This window comes from Silene latifolia, chromosome 5, assembly GCF_048544455.1.
Source record: "Silene latifolia isolate original U9 population chromosome 5, ASM4854445v1, whole genome shotgun sequence".
Lineage (NCBI taxonomy): Eukaryota > Viridiplantae > Streptophyta > Magnoliopsida > Caryophyllales > Caryophyllaceae > Silene > Silene latifolia.
The window spans coordinates 12130695-12153291 of NC_133530.1; the positions used below are offsets into that span (position 1 = coordinate 12130695).

Genomic DNA, 22597 nt, shown 5'->3' on the forward strand with positions numbered 1-22597 from the left:
TAGACATCAATACAATACTAAAGAACAAGTGCCAACTGAGATGGTCTAATTGACAGGGTGACATTTGCCCATAAGGTATGGACATCAATACATTACTAAACAACAATTGCAAAATGAGATAGTATACTTGACAGGGTGACATTTGCCGGACAAATATAGACATGAATACAATACTAAACAACAATTGCAAATTCCATCATCTGTCTTTCTATAGTTGACAGGGTAACATTTGAACTAAAAGTGTAGACCTTTATGAATACCAACATGTGCATTTATATGAACTGCCATAATCTAGTTAAGTGGATCACATGAGAAGGAAAAGTATTGACATGAATAAAATACAACACAACAACTGCATTTTACATTATATGCCTTATTCTAGTTGACAGTTGACATTTGCCCCAAAAGTAAACACCTTTGTAAAAGAAATGTGAACATTCTGTTGTAAGCATTAAAAATGTGTCCTAATTATACATACCTTTACTATTATCCGTAAACCCTCCTTGAATGATGACATAATCATCATCTTCGTCCACCATAGTAACATCAATTAAGGCTCCATTTTCCTCAGCCATTATTTGCAAGAAGTCCTTTTTGAGATATTATGAATGTAAATTTTGACAACTGATTTTTAAGACGCATATATAATTTTCAACACAAGCAAGATTTTAATGGGATTTATTTTTTTGGGGTTTCTTAAAAATGTTGAACAATAGACTCATTTGAATGGGAAAGATCACAATTTGGAACTGAAGAAGAAGACGCAGGAGAGTGAAGAAGAAAGTGTAGCATTAATGAGAGAGATATGGAGATATATGGCATTAAAGGCAATGAAGACTTATTGCAAATAATTGACAATAAGTGTCATGCAAAGTACACACGTACAATATGCATTAAATGATCAACAGTGCGTTGTCTATACTATGTTTCCCGACCCGCGAAAAATATGGTATGTAATTGACCCGTCGCAAACTTGCGACGGGTATTTCCGTCATAAGGGAGAATTTGTGATCTTTTATAAGGGCCGCTTTGAAAGGTTATTGTTTTTACTTTATTTTGCAAATAATGTATTCCCACAATTCTGACATCATTTAAAAATGTCATATGACTTTTTAATTAATAAAGTGATTTTTTCGTTTAAAAAAATTCAAATAATGTTGTATTTATATATGGGGTACCTTAGTTCCCCTATGTTTTGATAGTATATTCTAGTTTTATAGTCGTTTTTGCTACTACATTTTGGCATATGTTTTGGTTGAATGACGGATTTTGTGATCACTTACATGATATGATGAAGCTCAAATATCTCATGTCTTATAATTGGTGAAATATATATGAGGTGGGGCCTATCCTAGCTCTCCAGTGCAACACTCACAAGTCACAACTCGCAATATCGAAGAGGTTATAGTCTAATGGTAACTAGTAATAAGTCTAGGTTCGAATCCTCCTACCCCGATATTATATTTCCCTTTTTGCTCAATCGGCACACAAAAAAATACGAAGTATACAACAACAACAACATCAGAGCCTTAATTCCAAAATGTTCGGCTGAAACGTGGTAATGCCCATTGATACCAAATAAGGGGACGATCTTTGACGTGTCCAGACGACCTAGAACGAATATTGCTCCAACCAAAATAAATGGGATTTTGTCTTAGTTGGTCGAAATAAATTGCAACTTACAACTTCGACCTCTATGTAAATTGTAATAAGATAAAATAATGTAACAAAGCGATTAGATTTTTATAGTTTAATTTGAAGGAATAAAGTGATTAAAGATTCTTATTTACAAGTCAATAAAGTGATAATGTTTTAAGATTATATGAAAGTGATAGGGATACGCAAAACAAAGAAAGAAGGGGACCAACGCCTCATAATACACAATGCTATGCATTTCATGTAGACAGTAACTTGCAAGATAGTTTTCTACTTTTGTTTCTGGCTAACATGCAAGCAAATATTATTTCTTCTAGGGTTTTTTTTAGCTGCATGCAACAAATTTTAATAATTGGGATAATAATGTCTGTCTACCACATGCAACTGCACCCATCATTACATATTACATAACTCCATTTGATATGAGAACATTGATTCACAATTGTAATAACATTGGTTAGACCCGATAAAATTGACCGGATCTGAATAACCTAGCTAACTCGGACTCGACCTGACACCCGAACTTGACGTGAGCTCCAAATTGACTCGACTCAAATATTTATTGCTGAAAACTGACTGTTGTTCCTAAATAACTTGATAATAACAGGTTGTATAATGAAGCAAACCCAAAAGGGCACGACTTGGCCCGATCTGACCTGATTTCTTCAAACCCATGTTCAATCCGAATTGACTAACCGAAAACTCGCCCCAATTGACCCATTTGTCAGATCTAACGATGATGCACGGGATATTATCAAGCCAACAGTCTTAGCATCATCGTTAGACCTGGCAAATGGGTCAATCGGGACGAGTTTACATGTGATAAACTGACATAAGAAATCGAGATATTAAACAATAAAGTGTAATTAAATAGCAAGAGGTAAATTTGGAGTTGTTAATTAAGAGTGTAATTAAGTCCATCAACCTAGTTATAAAGTTGTTAATTAATCTTGTTGTGTTAATCAATTGTGTTTGTTTATACATAGTAAAAACATACCGTTTAATTGAACCTCTAGAAAGTTAAGGACGACTGAATTAAGTTTCCTTCTTGTTTGCCTCCCATGTTTTAGTTTTTACCTTTTTTTAACGTGTTTGCTAGCTAGATGGAATTTTTGTTGGAGTGATTTAGCGTGCTAAACTGTGACACCCTTAAATCTAGCCTTAATTAAATACGTAAATTCTACAGAAAAACTGGTAGGATATGTTTGTAATTGGTTCAACTAGCCAAAAACCTGTAATACAACATTTCCAACGTTTCCAGAAGCGGGTGCCAAAACCTGCAATGCTAATGAACTACTTTACATGCCATAGCTAAATAAGAAAATAGAATGATACAAACCCAAAATAGAAAAGGGAGACATATGTCCCTTCAAATAATATACAAAACCAAAAGGTAAAAGGTTTACTAATAGAATAGCCAAAACTAGGTCCAAGGTTCCTTGCTCACTAGCTAAATCGTGACCCCAACAAGCATCAACAACTGTCAATCGCATTTTATACAAACACGAAAGCCACAATTCAGTGGGGAGTAACTTCGAGTCCTCCCAGCCACGAATCGTCAAAATTAATGTAACATGTAAACAATATGATAAACAATGTAATTATCATGTAATCTAACCTATGACCCCTAACTGACCAAACTAAACTATCATGTGAATCATATAACAAATAGTAATCCAAACTTTATCAATCAGAACCGCTTACATCTCACCTATTACAGTTCATAAAGTCACCATACAAGAAAGGGCAATATATCAAAGACAGACATAAGTGATTAGTACGGTCAATAGTCACTTTGTAACTCGAGTCTATACCACGAGGTAGGGAAGGTAATCGAACCGGTATCTTGGCTCAGCGGTTAATATTAATAAAACATGGCCAAGAGACAACACAACCCTAGCCTAAAATCTGCGCAGACCTAGACATGCGGATACACACCACCGCACCCAAGACCCACAATTTTTCTAAAAACAAAGTGAGTACCCTAAGGAGTCCACCAAAGGGTTGGCTAGTACTTAAGCTGACCCCTTACTATCAAAATAAGTAACTGAGGTCATGCCCCAACTTGGATATAAATCCACTAGTCAGGAACACAAAGGCTATCAAGCAGTGAACATATACTCGTCAAAGACTATAAAGACCTATCTATGATGAAGGCCGAAATACTTACCTAGGACCTAGTCTCAGCTAGTCCCAGCTTGAATACTTTAGCCCACACCACACAAGACTCACCACACAAGTCAAGTAAGACACCCACTTAACCATAAGAGGGCAAAGAGTCCTACTTACCAACATAAATTCTAACATTCTATCATGTGAAAGGCTATATAAATGTCTATTCAGCATACAAATCCAACAGTATCCTCAATAAGTATTAAATACCAATTTTCAATTCTAACAATATTAACCATATTAAAGGCTTCAGGGAATCTAGGGCCGTTTCTACAATATAAGAAGCTACTTAAATCAACTAATTACACATGTGAGATAAAAATATAATGAATGGCCTAAAACAAGAAAAAGGCCGATTATCTAATTCATTCAACCGAATTTTTACCCGCAACCCTGACCTGCGACAGTGCGGGTTAAATTGCGGTGACCAATCACTCAATTAATCGACATCGCATCACTAAAGGGACTAAGGCTCGGTTTTAAGCACAATCATCAAAACATGGCAATTATTGCTATAAAATTTACCTTGAGCCTAATCATTACAATTTCATCTTATAAACTATCCTAACATGTGATAACTATCAACATAAGCTAAATTTTACCAACCTTATTATCTATACTACTAACATTATTCATTTTAAGCCATTTTATTACCATTTCATTTTATAACCTATACTAACACATGCTAACTACCAATATAAGAATAATTTCTACTACTAGTATGGTTCAATTTAAAAGTGTACTCATATGTGACTTATACAACTTTAACATTAATTAACCCGAAATGACCAATATTGTACGAAAAATCGCAAAACAAGCAACGGACCGACCCGGGCCAACCCCAAGGCCGGCCGTGGGCTCACGGGGCTTTAGCGTCGTCACCCTTACATCACCTTTTTTTCCATTTTTGTTTAGTAAAAGACCGTCTGAACACTAATTAATCGTTCCCAATTCAACTTTGTTAATTTAAACTAACAAAAGGCATAAATTAAACATGCATGCAACAAATTTTAACATGTGAAAACTACTATTCAAACAAAAATCACCAAACATACAAAAACAACAAAGCATGTGACGATCTTTCGTCGAGTAACTCGAAATATGTTACCTAAAGCTAGAAAATGAGCAATTAGCACCTCAAAACCCAAACCCTAACAACAACTAGCCGCTATCCTCGACGATATACGAGTCCCCAAACTCGTCTTCCAAATCTTCACCTAATTAAACAATAAAAACACCATAAATAAGCACAAATACCGAAAATACCGAAATTTCGTCTTAAAACAACTTCAAGAAAACTGAAATTAAAACATACAAGGTTGTAGATCTCGACGAGGGGATTCCGGAAATATAAATTTTGCGAAAAACGGACTAGTAACGAAGAAATTATGATGAAAATGGTGTTTTGGTTGATGATTATGATAGAATGACGATGGAGATGATGATGGAAAGAAAAATCAGAAAAAAAAAATGAAGGGGAAGGGGGTGTGGTCCGCGGGAAAGGAGAGAAAGAAAGGAAAGAGCGGGTTTGAGTCGGGATTTTTTTGAGTCGGTTTTGACTCGATTCGATAATAATTAAAACCGTAGGTCAAATGCAAATTCCGACAAGACCAAAGTTCTTAAACACGAGATTACAAGAAAATTGAATACTCATACGACCCATTTCCAAATTCGTTTACCCAATGTTCAAAAGAATTGTCATTTTCCCCCCGATACGCCCTTATTTCGAAATAAAAAGTTTTACACGGTTTAAACTATTTTTAAACATTTCGAAACTATCAAAATAAATAATTTTCTTCACAATATAATAAAATTATATTTCTTTGAATTATTTTTACTTTAAATACTTAAATATCAAATTTTATTTGATTAATAAATTATTTTCGAAATATATTAACGGTCCGAAATTACGGGGCGTTACAATCACCCCTCCTTTTAAAAAGTTTCGCCCTCGAAACTTAGAAGGAGAAATTATAGTTATAAGAAAATATAGGTATCTTTTCAATGAAACGGTGATACTCTTGTTGATCAGACAAGAACATCCATATTCATATCAAGATATGAAAATATTTCTACACCAATAAATGAGAAAACCCTTTATTGGGACGTCTCCAACAACGAGATTAAACACTCATTAATGTTAAAGCCATTAAAATCATAAAAGCATTTTCAAAATTTTAGTACAAAGTTCTATAATAAGAATAATATCTTTACTAATTATGATTAAATACAGCTTAGTAACGCGGAAAAAGAGTAAGAAAAAGTAATCATTACACAAAACGAGAAATAGCTTAGGTATCCAATCAAACACTAGGGTTGAAAGAGAGTGAGAAATCATTTTCAAATGTTATAGAAAGAGGTCAAATGAGTTCCATAAAGGCGAGCACAACGGAACAAGCCAGAATAGCAAGAATGACAATTGTCGGAGATCGGAATTAGGAAGATCGGTACATCGAGAAAGGTTCACTCAATTTTCCAACCACAGAGTCATCCTACTAGGTCCTCCGAACATCAACAGGGCAACAACCAGAGACCACACTAATCCAAAGAGCCATCTGAACCACTCATCGACAAGTCTACGCATAAGCTAATCCTTGAGACAATTCTATCCTCTACAATTATAACTTAACCATTTCCCACTCAAAATGTTTCCACCAATATTCTCCACCGAACAAAATCAAAATCCAAAGTCGAAACTAGTAACAATACTATACCCTTACCAAGATTCAGTATTCCCAAAACGCATTCCTGCTTGAAACCAGCCTACAAGCAACAAGTTGCACTATCAAATCCTTAATTAGCACTAACTATAAGATAAATGGGTTCATCACACAAATCATCTGATCGGTTTACTCAAGGTTCACTATCCTACTTCCCAACAATATTCCAATTCCAATAGAAAGATTCCTCAAAGGATTAAATATAAGGTCCAAATTTACAATAACAATCCACAGACTTAACTATCAATCTCCAATTCCGTAAAGAAAGGATCAAATGACAAACGACAATCCCCGAACGACAATGGCCAAAACAATTCCAAAATAACTATAGAAATACTCCACCCAGGTAAACTAATCCCATTAGTCTCATCATCAAATTGAAACCAAAGTGGGTCTTATACCACCAAAACACGCGAACCTTAACTCGCAAGGAGACTACAACATTGCCATCATAAGAATTCCATCAAAAATCTAGCTCTCATATCACATGGTCAAATACAGACACAAACTCCTACACTAATTCCCGACAAAAATCAAAATGCAAAAATCCTCAAATCACATCCCACTAACTCTGTAAACATGGTCAACAAGGTACCAACTATACTAAGTAGATAAGGAGTTATAACGGAATAGAGGAACGGTAAAAAAAAAATTTAAAAAGGATGCATGAGTATGACAAGTTAGGAAACTAAGGAGTCGGACCGTAATAATAACGGTTGACAGAAATAAGAGGTACTCGAGTTAAGAAGATATTTCGGGCAAGAAGAAGATACGTAAACTTCGGCATAAAAAAACAGGGTTCAACAAATGCTAAAGAGAAGGAAAGGAGGATAGAAGCGGCACAATGAAAGGTTTACCGCTTACCAAACACTCATCCAAGCTTATGATCGATATGATAAGGTTACATCACTAAGGTGCTCAAAAAAGCCCCAAAAGTCTACCAAATTATAGGACTAACAAGGACTCCACAATGGTAGGTATTCCTCGACTCAATTGGTTCTAAGAGCCAAAATCAATTCACCACACAAATTCATTTGTTACTATTCAAGTCCCAAGGTATCTCCTTTACAATTCTCGTCATCGAACTTCACTTGCTATGTCATCCCCAAGTACCATGGCTTGTTTACACTATCATCTCACCACTTTGTACTTCTAGTCTCCGATACCATAAACTAGAATCGCATCTTTGAACTCACGAACTATATCGAACAACTTTCCACCAAAATTCCCAAATTCAAATATGATTAATAAGGTCAATAAGGGCTACTCTATACTAGATTTGGTCAACTCAAAAGGTTTAACAAACTAACTATTTCCAAAGTATGATACCAATTCATTAAGCAACGTCCATGTACTATTGTATTCCTTTCAAGGCCTACCAAGATTGGGGCTAACTATCATTCCTTTAATTCTCCATAAGAAACATCGAGACTCTCAAATGAAGTAGCTTAGGTTTCTTTTAACTTATGTGCTAAGGTAGTACCCACGCTCAATCACCTATAACAAACAAGCTCTCAAAAGACATAAATCCCAAGGTATTTCTCAACTCACTAAACTCTCACATTAAGCACAATTAACAAGATTAACCAAAGGATCCCAAGTTATATTCTCCTATACAACTCAACCCTTAAACAATCAATTTCTCAACTCCTTCACGCCCTCCAATGATACATTCTCTCAAAACCGGGTTCTCTTGAACAAGGGAACTATCCTGTGGAATAAAAGGAAGGTGTCCACATGGACTTTATTATAAGAAGAAAATGAACCTAAAATGAATCGGGAGAAAGAATTGAAAGGTAATTACCAAGGCGAGAGAAGAGAAATTTGAAAGACGAATAAACAACGAGATTGGAAGATGGTATACGATTAATTTACTTATAATTACCTCTTTCTTTTATGCATACCGACTCATATCGAGTCGGTTTCGGGTGTTTTTCCTTGCGTTTTGTGCCCAATGCCCGTACTTGTTACCTTGTGCATCCTTTTGTAGGAAACGACCCAAGTATGGAGAATTCGGGGCAAGAAAGGCACCCCATTGCCTTTACATGAAGAAGAGGTGAAGAAATGCTGAAGAGTGTGTTTTGCCGGCAGACCGGCAGCCGGTCTAGCCACCGGCAAAACACGCCCCAGAGAATGACTTAAGATTTTGGAGAAAAGTTGAGGAATGTGCTTTGCCGAGAGCCGGCAACCGCCCACCGGTAAAGCACAAAGCAAGTGGAATTAATTGAAGATTTTGGTGAAAAACAAGCTTGGCCTCGCTGCCGGTAGGAGCACCTGCCGGTCAATCCAACCGGCATTACGCACCATAAAGAAGAAGAAGAAGTCTGAAGAGTGTGTTTTGCGGCAGGCCGCAAGAACCGCCCACCGGCAAAACACAGATGCCAGCTATTTTTAAATCTTTGCACGGTTTTGCGGTAGGATCACCTGCATTGCGGTGGACCCAAGAAAACACAATGACACGGGATTTGGGCTTTTCTTCCTCTTTTCTTCCTAATCTTGTACAAGCCTATAAATACCCCCTCTTAAACCCTTTTGTACACACAACCCTAGATCCAGAATATTTACCCTTTCAAGTTTAAAACTTTGTTAATTATTTTGCTAATCATTCCCTAATTAAGCTAGTTCTTCAATTAATTAGGGATTGAAGTTGGGTTGTAAGAACAAGATTGAAGGTTTATACTTATTGATTCTATTCTATTTCCTTTCTTGCTTTGGATTGGTATTATTTCTCTCCTTATTTTCATTTGTTTACATCTTGTTCTTTCTTCATGTTTGTTTGAATGTTTATGTTGAAATTATTGTTGTTGTTTGTTTGTTGTTGTTGATTTCATCATTGTTTATCTTTTCATTGTTCTTCTTTCCTTTGTTCCTCTTTCTTTTGTTCATCCTTGGGTAGTTGTCCTCAAAGACTTAATCTTTGAGTTGATTTGGTAAAAGATTGTGTCTTTAGGCTTAATCACTCTCATAATTAGATTAAATCATCTTTCCTTACACCCATTGTTAGATTGTTGCATGTTTAGTAGTGAATTTCATCTTCTCACCATGTTTGTGACCAAAGTTTCCATCTTTATTGTTTATTTTGCAATTAGGACCATGATTAGTGAGTAGTCTTCCACTAGGGCTCGGTTTGACCAAACATGAGTAATTTCATTAGTTGAATTTCATAAAGGCTAATTATTTGGGGAAATTGGTGAGGGTAGTTTAGAGGAATGACTTGGGTTATGGGTTGACTCTTGGGTAGTGTTGACTTACGACCCTTGACCACCAACGAGAGTTGGTTAGGTTGTGATTTGGATACCCGAGTTTTGACCCTATTGTTGACCCCGGTTGAGACCGAAAGGGAGAACCGGGGTAGGACACCTCTAAATTAGCGTTTGAAATCGACCTTCGAGAGAGGGAGTGGGATGACCCGGGAATTGATGGGGCTTAATGACCTTAGCAATTATCGGACTACCTCGGGAAAATGCATGTTTTTGGGGGAGTCGGGTATTGAGTTAGGGATTCCGACCTTCGAACCCGAGAGGGGGGTTGGTGGGTAGAGATAGTGTCCTATTTCGAACCCGAGAGGGGGGTCTTAGGCGAATTAGAGCCGTCACCTCCTCACCTAACTACCTTTGTGATTAGCCTAGGGATTTAATTATGTGGAATTGCGAATTGTTTGGGAAGAACCGAGTCCTAGGCCTTTTAACCATTTGAATTACAACCTATCCTTCGTTCTTGCTTATTTTCCTTGTTTTTGTTAAGTTTGCATTTCATTTTGTTTTAGGTAGCATTAGTATAACAACCATCATCTCTTATTTTCGACTTAGCTAAACGATCGGATTAGAACAATTAGTAATCTTTTCAACTCCTTGTGGGATCGACCCTTAATAGTGTACAACGATAAAATCGTGCACTTGCGAGGTATAACTTGATACCATCAAGTTTTTGGCGCCGTTGCCAGGGAGTTCGGCTAGATATTAATTGTTTTCATTCTTGTTTAGACTAAGTCTTTGTGTTACTAATCCTTCTCCTAAGTGTGTAGGACTTTTTGCATGAGAAGGAGAACTCGAAGAGGTCATCCAATTCGTCCGATTGACCACGAGATCGAAGCTACTGCAAGAAGACTAAACTCACTTCGTAGAAGAGGGCTTATAGAAACACCGATTCCTCAAGAAAATCCAGTAATTGAGGACCTTCAAGAAGAACCACGGGTCTTTGAAGCTTTCGAAAATCCTTTTGCAACACCGGAAACGGAAGTAACAATGGCCGCGGTTCCTATGAGAGATAACTTGGCTCCGAAAAAGGTGGTGAATCCGAGTATTGTGAAGCCACCTATTCAAGCCAACAATTTTGATGTGAAAGCCACCTTGCTACAACTTGTCCAAGGGAACCAATTCGGAGGGGGAGCCACCGAAAACCCCAACGAGCATCTCAATGAGTTCTTGGATAGTTGTGACATGTTCAAGGCCAATGGAGTGACGGAGGATGCCGTACGCCTTAGGCTTTTCCCTTACTCTTTGAGGGGAAGTGCCAAGGAGTGGCTTAAAAGTTGTGAACCCGACTCTCTTCGGACTTGGGATGATGTCTCTAAGGCTTTTCTCAACAAGTATTTCCCACCCCAACGAACCGCAAGAATCAAGAGTGAGCTCCAAGGGTTCACCCAACAAGAAGATGAGACCCTTTATGAAGCATGGGAGAGGTACAAGGGCCTCCAAAGGCTATGTCCTCACCACGGTATTGGGGATGATGAGCTTATCAACAATTTCTATGAAGGGTTGAACAATGATATGAAGATGAACCTCGATTCCGGCTCGGGGAAGGGAGCATTGGATAAGATAGATCACAAGACGGCGAAAGAGCTTATTGAAGAAATGGCTTCTCGTACCTTTCATTGGAACAATGATAGGCACAAGAGGAAAGGGAAGTCAACGGTCGAGTCGGCCAACAATGTGGAAGTGAAAGAGATGATAGAAGAGCTTAAGCAACAAGTTGCCTTGATGAGCTCAAGCAAAACATCTAGCAATTCTTCTATGAGGAACCAAGTCTATAGTTGTGAGCTTTGTGGAGACCAAGGACACCCACCCAATGAGTGTCCTTTGGTGGTTGGAGATGGAAGTGGTATGGAGCAAGTGAACGGGATATGGGAGTCTAGTCCGGCCAAGCAAGCATTTAACAACAACCAATATCACCCCGGATTGAGAGCCCACCCAAACTTCTCTTATGGCTCTCAAAATGTCCAAAACCCAACCTTCCAACAAAAGTCACAACAACCAAACTTCCAAACTCAAAAACAAAACACGACATTCAATCAAGGTCCACCGGGTTTCCAAGGAAGAACCTTCCAACCTAGACAACAATTTCAATCACTTAACCCACCAACCACCCAACCATTCCAACAAACCACCCAACCATTCCAACAAAATTTCCAACCATTCCAACAACCCACCCAACCAAAGTCAAACATGGAACTCATGATGGAACAAATGATGAGTCATCAAACACAATTCATCAACCATACCACCCAAAAACAAGAAGAGACAACCACATCCATCAACCAACTTAGAACCCAAATGCAAGCCTCTCAACGAATGACGGACAACCAAATCTCCCAATTGGCTACCCAAATGAGCCAACTACAAGCCTCCCAAGGTAAATTCCCGGGTAAAACCGAGGAAAATCCGAAAACCATGAATGCTATTCACTTGAGGAGTGGTAGAGATTTGGAAGACCGGGAATTTGTCAAGAAAAGGAAGAGTAGTAGACCGGGTAATGTCATTGAACCTCAAATTATGGTTGAACCTCTAAAGGTAATTGAAGAAAAGGAGGGAAAAGATGAGCTTGTGGAAATTGTTGTGGAAACTCCAAAAGTGATTGATAACCCAACAAGGGTGGTTGAAGAGCCTCAACAACAAGTGGTAAGAACTTATGTACCACCGGTTCCCTTTCCACAAAGGTTGGCAAGAGCCAAACTTGAACAAAAGTATGGGAAGTTCATGGACATGATGAAGGGTATCAACATTACCATGCCTTTCATTGATGCCGTAAAGGAGATTCCAAGCTATGGCAAGTTCTTGAAGGAGCTTATCTCAAACAAAAACTCTTTGAGCCCAACAACTACGGTGAGCTTATCCAAGGAGTGTAGTGCAATTCTCATGAATGAAGCTCCTCAAAAGCTTGAAGACCCGGGGAGTTTTTCCATACCTTGTAAGATTGGGACCGTGCACATTGAGAGGGCTTTGTGTGATTTGGGGGCAAGCATTAGTCTTATGCCCCTCAAAATTTTCAAGAAGTTGAAGGGTTATGAGCTTTCACCAACAAGGGTTTCTCTCCAACTTGCGGATAGGTCGGTAAGATACCCTATTGGTCTTGTGGAGGATGTCCCACTCAAGGTGGGGAAACTTGCATTTCCATGTGATTTCTATGTAATGGACATCCCCGAAGACTCAAATATTCCCATCATATTGGGGCGCCCTTGCCTTGCTACGGGGGGTGCCATGATTGATGTGAAGAATGGGAAGCTTTCTTTGCAAGTGGGTGAAGATAAGGTTGAATTCTCCTTGAGCAAGGCTATGAAAGAGCCTTCGGAAGAAAAGTCTTGTTATATGATTGATGTGGTAGAAGAATGGGTTGATATGGAGAAATTTGATGAAGACAAGGGTTTGCAAGGGTTCCTTGAGGGCAAGGTAAAGGATTGCAAGGAGCACCGGGAGTATGCTTTAGCTATGGAAGCAACAATTGAAGAAGACCCGGACAAAGAATTTGAAAGCTTGAGAAGAGATGATAAGAAAGAGGAGAGATCCACGCCTCCTCAAGTGGAGTTGAAACCTCTTCCTTCTACTCTTAAACATGCTTTCCTTGGCCCTAATGATACTTACCCTATTATTGTCAATAGTGCACTCAATGACACCGAACTTCAAAAATTACTTGATGTTGTGAGAAAATACAAAGATGTCATTGGGTACTCAATTGATGATATCAAGGGGATTAGCCCTTCTTTTTGCACCCATCGCATTCACTTGGAGGATGAGAGTGCATCTTCCATTGAGCCTCAACGCCGCCTTAACCCCGCTATGAAAGAAGTGGTTAGGAAGGAGGTGTTGAAGCTCTATGATGCAAGCATAATTTACCCTATCTCCGATAGTGCATGGGTGAGCCCGGTGCATGTTGTGCCGAAGAAGGGCGGGGTCACGGTAGTCACCAATGATAAGAATGAACTAATTCCAACAAGAGTCACAACCGGGTGGAGAATGTGTATAGACTATAGGCGTCTAAACAAGGCAACTAGGAAAGACCATTTCCCCCTCCCTTTCCTTGACCAAATGTTGGAAAGACTTGCCCAACATTCTCATTTTTGCTACCTTGATGGGTTTTCGGGGTTTTTCCAAATCCCGATTCACCCTAATGACCAAGAAAAGACCACATTCACGTGCCCATTCGGCACCTTTGCTTATAGGCGCATGCCCTTTGGGCTTTGCAATGCGCCGGCCACATTTCAAAGATGCATGCTAGCTATATTTTCCGAATATGTTGAGAATATCATGGAGGTGTTTATGGACGACTTCTCGGTCGTAGGCACCTCATTTGATGGATGTCTAGCTAATTTGGGTAAGGTCTTGAAAAGATGTCAAGAGAGTGGTCTAGTCTTGAATTGGGAGAAATGTCACTTCATGGTGACGTCCGGGGTTGTTTTGGGTCATGTAGTGTCAAGTAAGGGCTTGGAAGTTGATCAAGCCAAGATTGAAGTGATCAAAACACTACCCCCTCCCACTAATGTAAAAGGAATTAGGAGTTTTCTTGGGCATGCCGGTTTTTTTAGGAGATTCATTAAGGATTTTTCTTTGATTGCCCGGCCTTTAACTTTGTTGCTTGGAAAAGATGTGCCGTTTGAATTTACTAATGAGTGTTTGGATGCATTCAATAGGTTGAAGGAAGCTCTCATCACCGCTCCAATCATGCAACCTCCCACTTGGGGAGAACCTTTCGAGTTGATGTGCGATGCTAGTGATGTGGCGGTGGGAGCGGTGCTAGGACAAAAGAAGAATGGTAAACTCCATGCCATATATTATGCAAGCAAGACTTTGGATGAAGCTCAATCACATTACACTACCACCGAAAAGGAGCTTTTGGCGGTCATATATGCCATGAACAAGTTTCGTTCCTATTTGGTGGGCTCTAAGGTAATTGTGCACACCGATCACACGGCGTTGAGACACTTACTTATCAAGAAGGAGTCAAAGCCCCGCTTGATTCGGTGGATACTATTGTTGCAAGAGTTCGATATCGAGATTAGAGACAAGAAAGGTGTAGAAAATGTGGTAGCCGATCATCTTTCTCGGCTACTCCATGTCAAGGATAAGGATGGATTGCCAATTGATGACACATTACCGGATGATCAACTATTCGCACTAGCTTTGATGGATACCCCGTGGTACGCGGACTATGTAAATTATTTGGTATCCGGGGTCATCCCACACGGTTATGATTCCCATAAGAGAAAGAAATTCTTCCATGACCTTAAACAATATTTTTGGGAAGAACCGTGCCTCTACAAGGCTTGTGCCGACGGGATAATTAGAAGATGCATCCCCAATGAAGAAGTCCAACCCATAATCTCTCATTGCCATGACATGCCAAGTGGAGGGCATGGTAGTTCACGAAAAACCGCCGCGAGGGTGCTCCAATGTGGATTCTTTTGGCCTTCCCTATTTCACGATGTGGCCACCTACGTCAAGAAGTGTGACAAGTGTCAAAGAAGTGGTAACATTTCAAGGAGGCATGAAATGCCAATGAACTACATACTTGAGGTGGAGGTATTCGATGTATGGGGCATTGACTACCAAGGCCCTTTTCCCTCATCAAATGGGAATGAGTATATTCTTGTTGCGGTGGACTACGTGAGCAAATGGGTTGAAGCAATTCCAACAAAGACTTGTGACGCAAAATCAGTAACCAAACTCATGGAGACAATCATATTCCCACGGTTTGGAGTTCCACGAATTGTGATAAGTGACCGTGGAACTCATTTCCGGGAGAGGACTCTTGATGCTTTACTCAAGAAGCATGGGGTGCAACATAGGCGGAGCCTTGCCTATCACCCACAAGCTAACGGCCAAGCCGAAATCTCTAACCGTGAAATCAAGATGATCCTTGAAAAGACCGTGAGCCGGTCAAGGAAAGATTGGTCTACCAAGCTCAATGATGCATTGTGGGCTTACCGGACCGCTTTTAAAACACCAATAGGAACTTCACCGTTCGGTTGGTGTACTGATAAGCCTTGTCATTTACCGGTTGAGTTGGAGCACAAGGCACATTGGGCCATCCGTCTACTTAACTTTGACTTGAAGAGCGCTAGGGAGAAGCGGCTACTTGACCTCAATGAGCTTGAAGAATTCCGACTAGAGGCTTATGAGAGCTCTAGGTTGTACAAGGAAAAGACCAAGCGGTTCCATGACAAAGCTATTATAAGGAGGGAATTCAAGGAGGGGGACTTGGTTCTCCTCTTTAACTCAAGGTTCAAGCTCTTTTCGGGAAAATTAAAGTCAAAGTGGTCGGGGCCTTTCACCGTGGTCCGAGCTTTTCCCTATGGGTCGGTTGAAGTTTCCGATGGAGACCAAACATTCAAGGTAAATGGACAACGGCTAAAGCACTACATTGCCGGAACCCCTATTATCAAGAATGTGAGCTCAATTGCCACTTTTATTCCAAATTATTGATTGTTATTCATAACTCCGTCGAGCCTACGACATTAAACAAGGGCGCTACATGGGAGGCAACCCATGCATCTTTGTAAATAACTTGCATTCTAGACTAGTAGTGAGAGATTTGGAGTCGTATTTTGTCAATTTGGATTGGTGACGGAGGTCACTTTTGAAGAACACAAGTTTTATTTTCGTTGACCCGAAATCCCGACATCATGCGTCGGAGTAATTGTGGAAAACATGAATCCCGGGGTCAATGAAATAGCTCAAAGTTGAGTTGAAGAAAAATTGAGCAAATTTGAAGAACACAATGAAAAATGGCTGTGTGTTGTGTTTTGCCGGTGGACCGGCAGCCGGTTGGTCCACCGGCAGCGAGACCAAACAAGATTTTTGGAAATTAAAGAAGTGGTGTGTTTTGCCGGTAGGCCGGCAACCGGCTAACCGGCACAACACACCTGACAGGCAGAAAACACGAAGAATTGATGATTGGGAGTATGTTTTGCCGGCAGGCCGGCAACCGGCCCACCGGCATGACACACCTGAAGACTTGGAAAATTTTGGAAATTGGTGAAGAGGAGTGCTTTGCCGGTAGGCCGGCAACCGGCTCACCGGTAAAACACTCATGTATTGAAGCTGGGAAGTCTAAATTTGAGTATGGAGTGTGTTTTGCCGGTAGGCCGGCAACCGGCTCACCGGCATAACACACCTGGTATTTGGGAAAATCACTTGGGAAGAGTGTTTTGCCGGTGGACCGGCAGCCGGTTGGTCCACCGGCAGCGAGGTCAAGAAATTTGAAAGGGAAATTCGAAAATTAGAAAATTGGGAAGTGCGTTTTACCGGCTGACCGGTTGCCGGTTCGCCAACCGGCAAAACGCATCATCAGACGCAAAAATTAAAACCCGTGAAACCCTTATCTCATTTCATTTCTCCTTTCTTCCTCCTTCACTCCTCCATAATTTTTCCCCCTTTTTCAACCCTAACTCCATTAAAACTCAATCAAACTCCCTCCAACCTTCACCAATCTCCTCCAATCATCAAAATGGCCGGAAGAAGAACAAGGGCCGACATAGCAAGGGACCAAGCGGCATTGATTGCTCAAGCGGCGACCGATACTTACCCCGATCCGGACTTTCCCACTGTCGAGTTTACCACACCTATGCAAAAGGGTAAGTTTATTCTCTTTAAAACTCGTCCCCTCACCCCTACTAAGTTCCTTCATCATCCGTCTTTGTGTACCCTTGGGATTGCTAGGGAGACGGAAACTTTGTTTGCGGGGTGCGGAATGAGGGGGATATTTACCATGCATGAGTATACTTACCCTCGGATCACATGGGAATTTCTGAGTAGTCTTAAGATTAACAAACACCGGCAATCTGGGATGGTAGCTACCCTTAGCTTTAGACTCATGAACCGGGAACATAGCATTACTTTGGGTCGGTTGGCTCAAATTTTTGGGCTGGAAAATGCGCCGTCTCATACCCCGCCCACTGATTTTCACTACTCCCGTGTTTGGAAGGCGATTTCGGGCCTTGATGATCAACCGGGGGTGAAAAGGCCCGCGTCAAGTTGCCACAATCCCGTCATTCGGGTGTGGCATAGATGTATGGGGTGCACCGTTCTTGCGGTGGATGAACCTTGGGTGTTTAGGACCCACGAGCTTGAAATATTAGGGTCCTACTTGTTCACGAAACCCACCCCCTTCCGAATTAATGTGGCTCACTACCTCGCCCTTAACCTATCCAAGATTGCAAGTTCTCCGGGGCATAGAACCCCGATACATGTGGGTGGCATGATCACCCGAATTGCCCGCAACTTGGACCGTCCGGTTGACCTTTCCACGATGAATTGGATAGCCGGGGACACCTACTTGACAAAGCACTACATGACCACCAAGCTTGAGTGGTTAAAGGTGAACCCCTTTGACGACCTTGAATATTGGCAAATCAATCATAAGAATTCAATCCGGCTTCCAAATGCTACCGCGGTAAAAATTGAAAAGGACAAGGAGTTCTATCTCCTTGACATTGAAGAAGACCCTCCAACCGACCAACCTCCTCCCAATATCCCTCGGGTTTATTCTAGGGACCGTAGACGCGACACTCCCTCCTCCCTACGATATGCCGCACCTCAAACTCACCAACCACCACCATGGCAATTTCAACAAGGAGAGACCTCCTCCTCGGGTCAACCTACTTATCCACCCTTGCCTCCATCTCTCACCGAATGGATGGAGAGGATGGACATTGCCACGGCGAAGGCCGCTAGTGAGAGGGACGTGTTGGGGAGAAAGTTAGACCGGATATACTATGATCAAGCTACCGGTACTTATCCCATCTATGATGATTTTTTTCGACGGGAGTACGTGGGCTATGAGGACCCTCACCCCTCTTATTTCACTTGGCCCGATGGAAACTACCCAAAGGATGGGAAATTGGTCCGCGGAGGCTTTAACCTCCAACCGGACTACTTTGCGCGACCCGTTTTCCCGCCTATGCCCGAGTCTAGACCGGAGGGGCATGATGCCCAATGGTTAGGGGGAGTTCGGCCCTATTTTGCTAGTGATGCGGGTGCGTCGGGGTCCGGTGGTGGTTTCACGGGAGGAGATAGCGGCGTGATGAATATGAGTGGTGATTTCACGGGAGGTCTTATGGGTGACGGCGGTAGTGGAGGTAACTTCACCTTCAACCCCGAGGATTTAGTTCAAGGCTCCGACTTGAATACCGGAGATGACTTCAATGATGAAGATTTAGATGATGTGATGGGGTCTTAGTCCCAAGAGGCCGAGTTGATGGCCTATTATTGCTCCCTTTTCAATCCAAAGCCTTTGGTATGCTCCTCACAATCAATCCAAATGACAAGTATGATTTCTCCCTTTTATCCAAATTTCTCATTCATGTTTAAATTTTTCGCATGCATTTAGTTGATAATTCATTTAGTTGCATCATATAGGATTGCATTAGATTTCAATTTTGTAATATATTGTCACATTTAGTAATTGCATTCACTTAGCATAATTTGCATTGTCATTTCAATTTTGCATATAGAATAGAGCATCCATTGCATTTTCAAAATAAAAACCAACTAAAAATTGAAAAATGACCAAAAAACCAAAAACATGTTAATTTATTTCACTAATATGCCCTCCCATGTCTATAAATAAGTGTGGGGAGGGCCTAAAAAAAACAAAAATATGTCTTTTAATTTGTACTCCCTCCACACATTTATTTCCATTTGGAAGTAATGTAAATAAATAAGTGTGGGGAGGGAGTTTTCATATCAAAAAACCCAAAAATATGTCTTTTAAATTTTTCAAACCCAAAAATCACAAAAATATGTTATTTTGCCTTTAAAAAATCAAAAAAATCAAAAATATGTTCCTTCATTTTTCCTCTTCTCTCCCTATGCTTTTGTCCATTGAGGACAATGTACATTTCAAGTGTGGGGAGGGAAATATCCACTCTTGTGAATATTTGTTTATAATTGTAAATGTTTATAAATTAGAGAAAATGCCTAAAAATTGAAAAAATTGAAAAATTTCTGAAAAATTCAAAAAAAAAAATTTGCATTGTATATATATGTTTTGTCTAACCTTTGGCATGGCACATTGATCACTTGAGGCAAAAAGGAGCCAGAAGACCGCTTGGTATAATCCCTCCTATCTCTTGCTCCTTTTACTATTCTTTCTTTTTGGTATCTTGGATATTTTGAAGGAGAATGAGAATTTTGTTGCTTTGGGTGTCTCCTTTGGAGACCGTTTGGAATTTTGGTGTTGATGTGCTGCTAGGTTTAGCCAATTTGTTGCATGTTTCATTTCGTGTTTGTTTGAATTTCCGCATGCACTTGTTCACATGTAAATACTTGTTGCATTTCTTTCTTTTGCATTGAGTTTGTAAATAAGTTTTTAAGGAAGAACATGGTCAAAGGAAGGGAACCAAGTACCCCCATGATGAACTAATGTGCCCAATTGTGCCTTTCCCCTCCTCGTGACTCGCACCCGTGGCCTCTTAGTTAGCCGAGGAAGGGGGAGCTTGACCAATGAGTCTAGACCGAACTTGTGAGACCTTGGGCCGTAGGCTAGACCTTTGGCTCGACTTAACTACTCAAAGGTAAGGGTAGAGCCTCCTAGGTATGTACATTCATACCCCGCCCTCATCTAGGTTTGAGAGTAGGTCTCCTCGCGAGGCGTGTCACATCTTTACGCATAAGTGTGTCGCATCGTCCTTAGATCATGAAATTGCATTACATTTTTGTACATATATTATGAAGCAAAAATCAGTTTATATGAACCTCACAATAGCCAAATAGCCTTGTTTTATTCCCTACATTATCTCCCTTTTTGATTCACCCCCTTTTGAGCCTTAGCCTTTTTATTGGCAAACCCACTAAATTAACTACATTCCATAAACACCTTTCCTTAATCAAGAATTGGTCGGTTTTGTAGTTGTATTGTAGGAGGTGATTTGGGGCATAGTGATGGATAGTTCACATATCCGTTGGGTCGGAACTTGGTATGAATTTGGCATCATATATAAATAAGAGGTTTTGCAAAAAAAAAAAAAAAAAAATAGAAAAGTGAAAAAAGTCATGAAAAATCAAAAGAAAAATGAGTTATGTTGTATATATTTGTTTGTTGTCAAGAAAAAGAAAAAGGCGTGCAACACCCCTACTCATCATTTAAAGGGGTAGAAAAAGCCGTTGCCAAATAAAAAGGGGCAAATTGATGTTTTTCCAAAAATGAGTCGGGTCTACACATTTTTTGCATGGCTTTGGAAACCGAGTCGTTGTTACGGTGTAGACGTTACCATTTGTTGAAATAAAAGGAGTTTTATCAAATTTTTCCTACTTGAGTTGGGTTTATGCAATTTTTGCATAGTTTTGGTCATCATTGCTATGTTAGGGCATAGACGTGTCTCATGTGTTGCAATAAGAGATGGGATGTGATGTGTCGACGATTCTTGATTTGAGCCCCACATGTCCAAACGGTGCTTGCACCAATCCCGTTTCGACCTTCTCCTTAGCCCCGTTGTAACCCTTCATGTTTTGTGCATTTTTCCCATTGTTTGCATTTCATTGGACATAGGACGGTGTTACACATTAGATTGCGGGCACGTTTTCGCTAGTCGAGTTAGTTGAGTGATTTTGGTTACTTTTTGTCACAAAAATCACCTTGTTCTTTCATTGAGTGACGAGTGAAAACCGTGAGGATGTCGTTGCCTTGGTCTCCTTAGTCATGGGTCCTTTGGTTGAATCTTGTGTCGGTTTTGTAATTCTCGGCGGACTTGCCCTTTCTTCCCTTTCCCCGCTCTTGAATTAGTTTCTTGAGCATTGGTCACACAAGGGTTGCTTTTGTCACATTTAGGGGGTTGGCACCTCAATTGGCACTCCTGAGACGGTACTCCCGACCGAGACCATGTTTTGTTATTTGAAAAATCCGACCACTTAGATGAGGAAAGTGGATCATTTTGTCGGATGCATTCTATTTGTTGATTATGTGCTTTCATGATGAATGTGTCAAAAGTTTTGTAGCAAGACCCAACTTGCCTTGCAATAGGGCACTCTCCCCTCATGGGTGTCAAATTGTGAGTTGAAGGGGCGTTGAGTGCGCTAATACTCGATCGGCTTAAGTAGTAGTTTAGTTGAGTGATGCTTATATTGTGCATCCACTCTCCATGTCTATCATAATAATGCTTTGTACATTTGGTTTAAGGACTTACTCGGGGACGAGTAAGGATTAAGTGTGGGGAGGTTTGATATACGATTAATTTACTTCTAATTCCCTCTTTCTTTTATGCATACCGACTCATATCGAGTCGGTTTCGGGTGTTTTTCCTTGCGTTTTGTGCCCAATGCCCGTACTTGTTACCTTGTGCATCCTTTTGTAGGAAACGACCCAAGTATGGAGAATTCGGGGCAAGAAAGGCACCCCATTGCCTTTACATGAAGAAGAGGTGAAGAAATGCTGAAGAGTGTGTTTTGCCGGCAGACCGGCAGCCGGTCTAGCCACCGGCAAAACACACCCCAGAGAATGACTTAAGATTTTGAAGAAAAGTTGAGGAATGTGCTTTGCCGGCAGGCCGGCAACCGGCCCACCGGTAAAGCACAGCAAGTGGAATTAATTGAAGATTTTGGTGAAAAACAAGCTTGGCCTCGCTGCGGTAGAGACCGGCCGGTCAACCGGCATTACGCACCATAAAGAAGAAGAAGAAGTCCTGAAGAGTGTGTTTTGCCGGCAGGCCGGCAACCGGCCCACCGGCAAAACACAGATGCCAGCTATTTTTAAATCTTTGCACGGTTTTGCCGGTAGGATCACCATTTGCCGGTGGACCGCAAAACTCTGAAGACGGGATTTGGGCTTTTCTTCCTCTTTTC

At 40.6% G+C, this 22597-nt stretch overlaps 1 non-coding gene across 1 annotated transcript; it reads right to left on the minus strand.

Moving 5' to 3' along the window:
• Positions 1 to 11161: 11161 nt before the first annotated feature.
• Positions 11162 to 11268, minus strand: LOC141658064 (small nucleolar RNA R71). The gene has a single exon (XR_012548974.1). It is a non-coding gene; the product is annotated as a small nucleolar RNA R71 (small nucleolar RNA).
• Positions 11269 to 22597: the final 11329 nt, after the last annotated feature.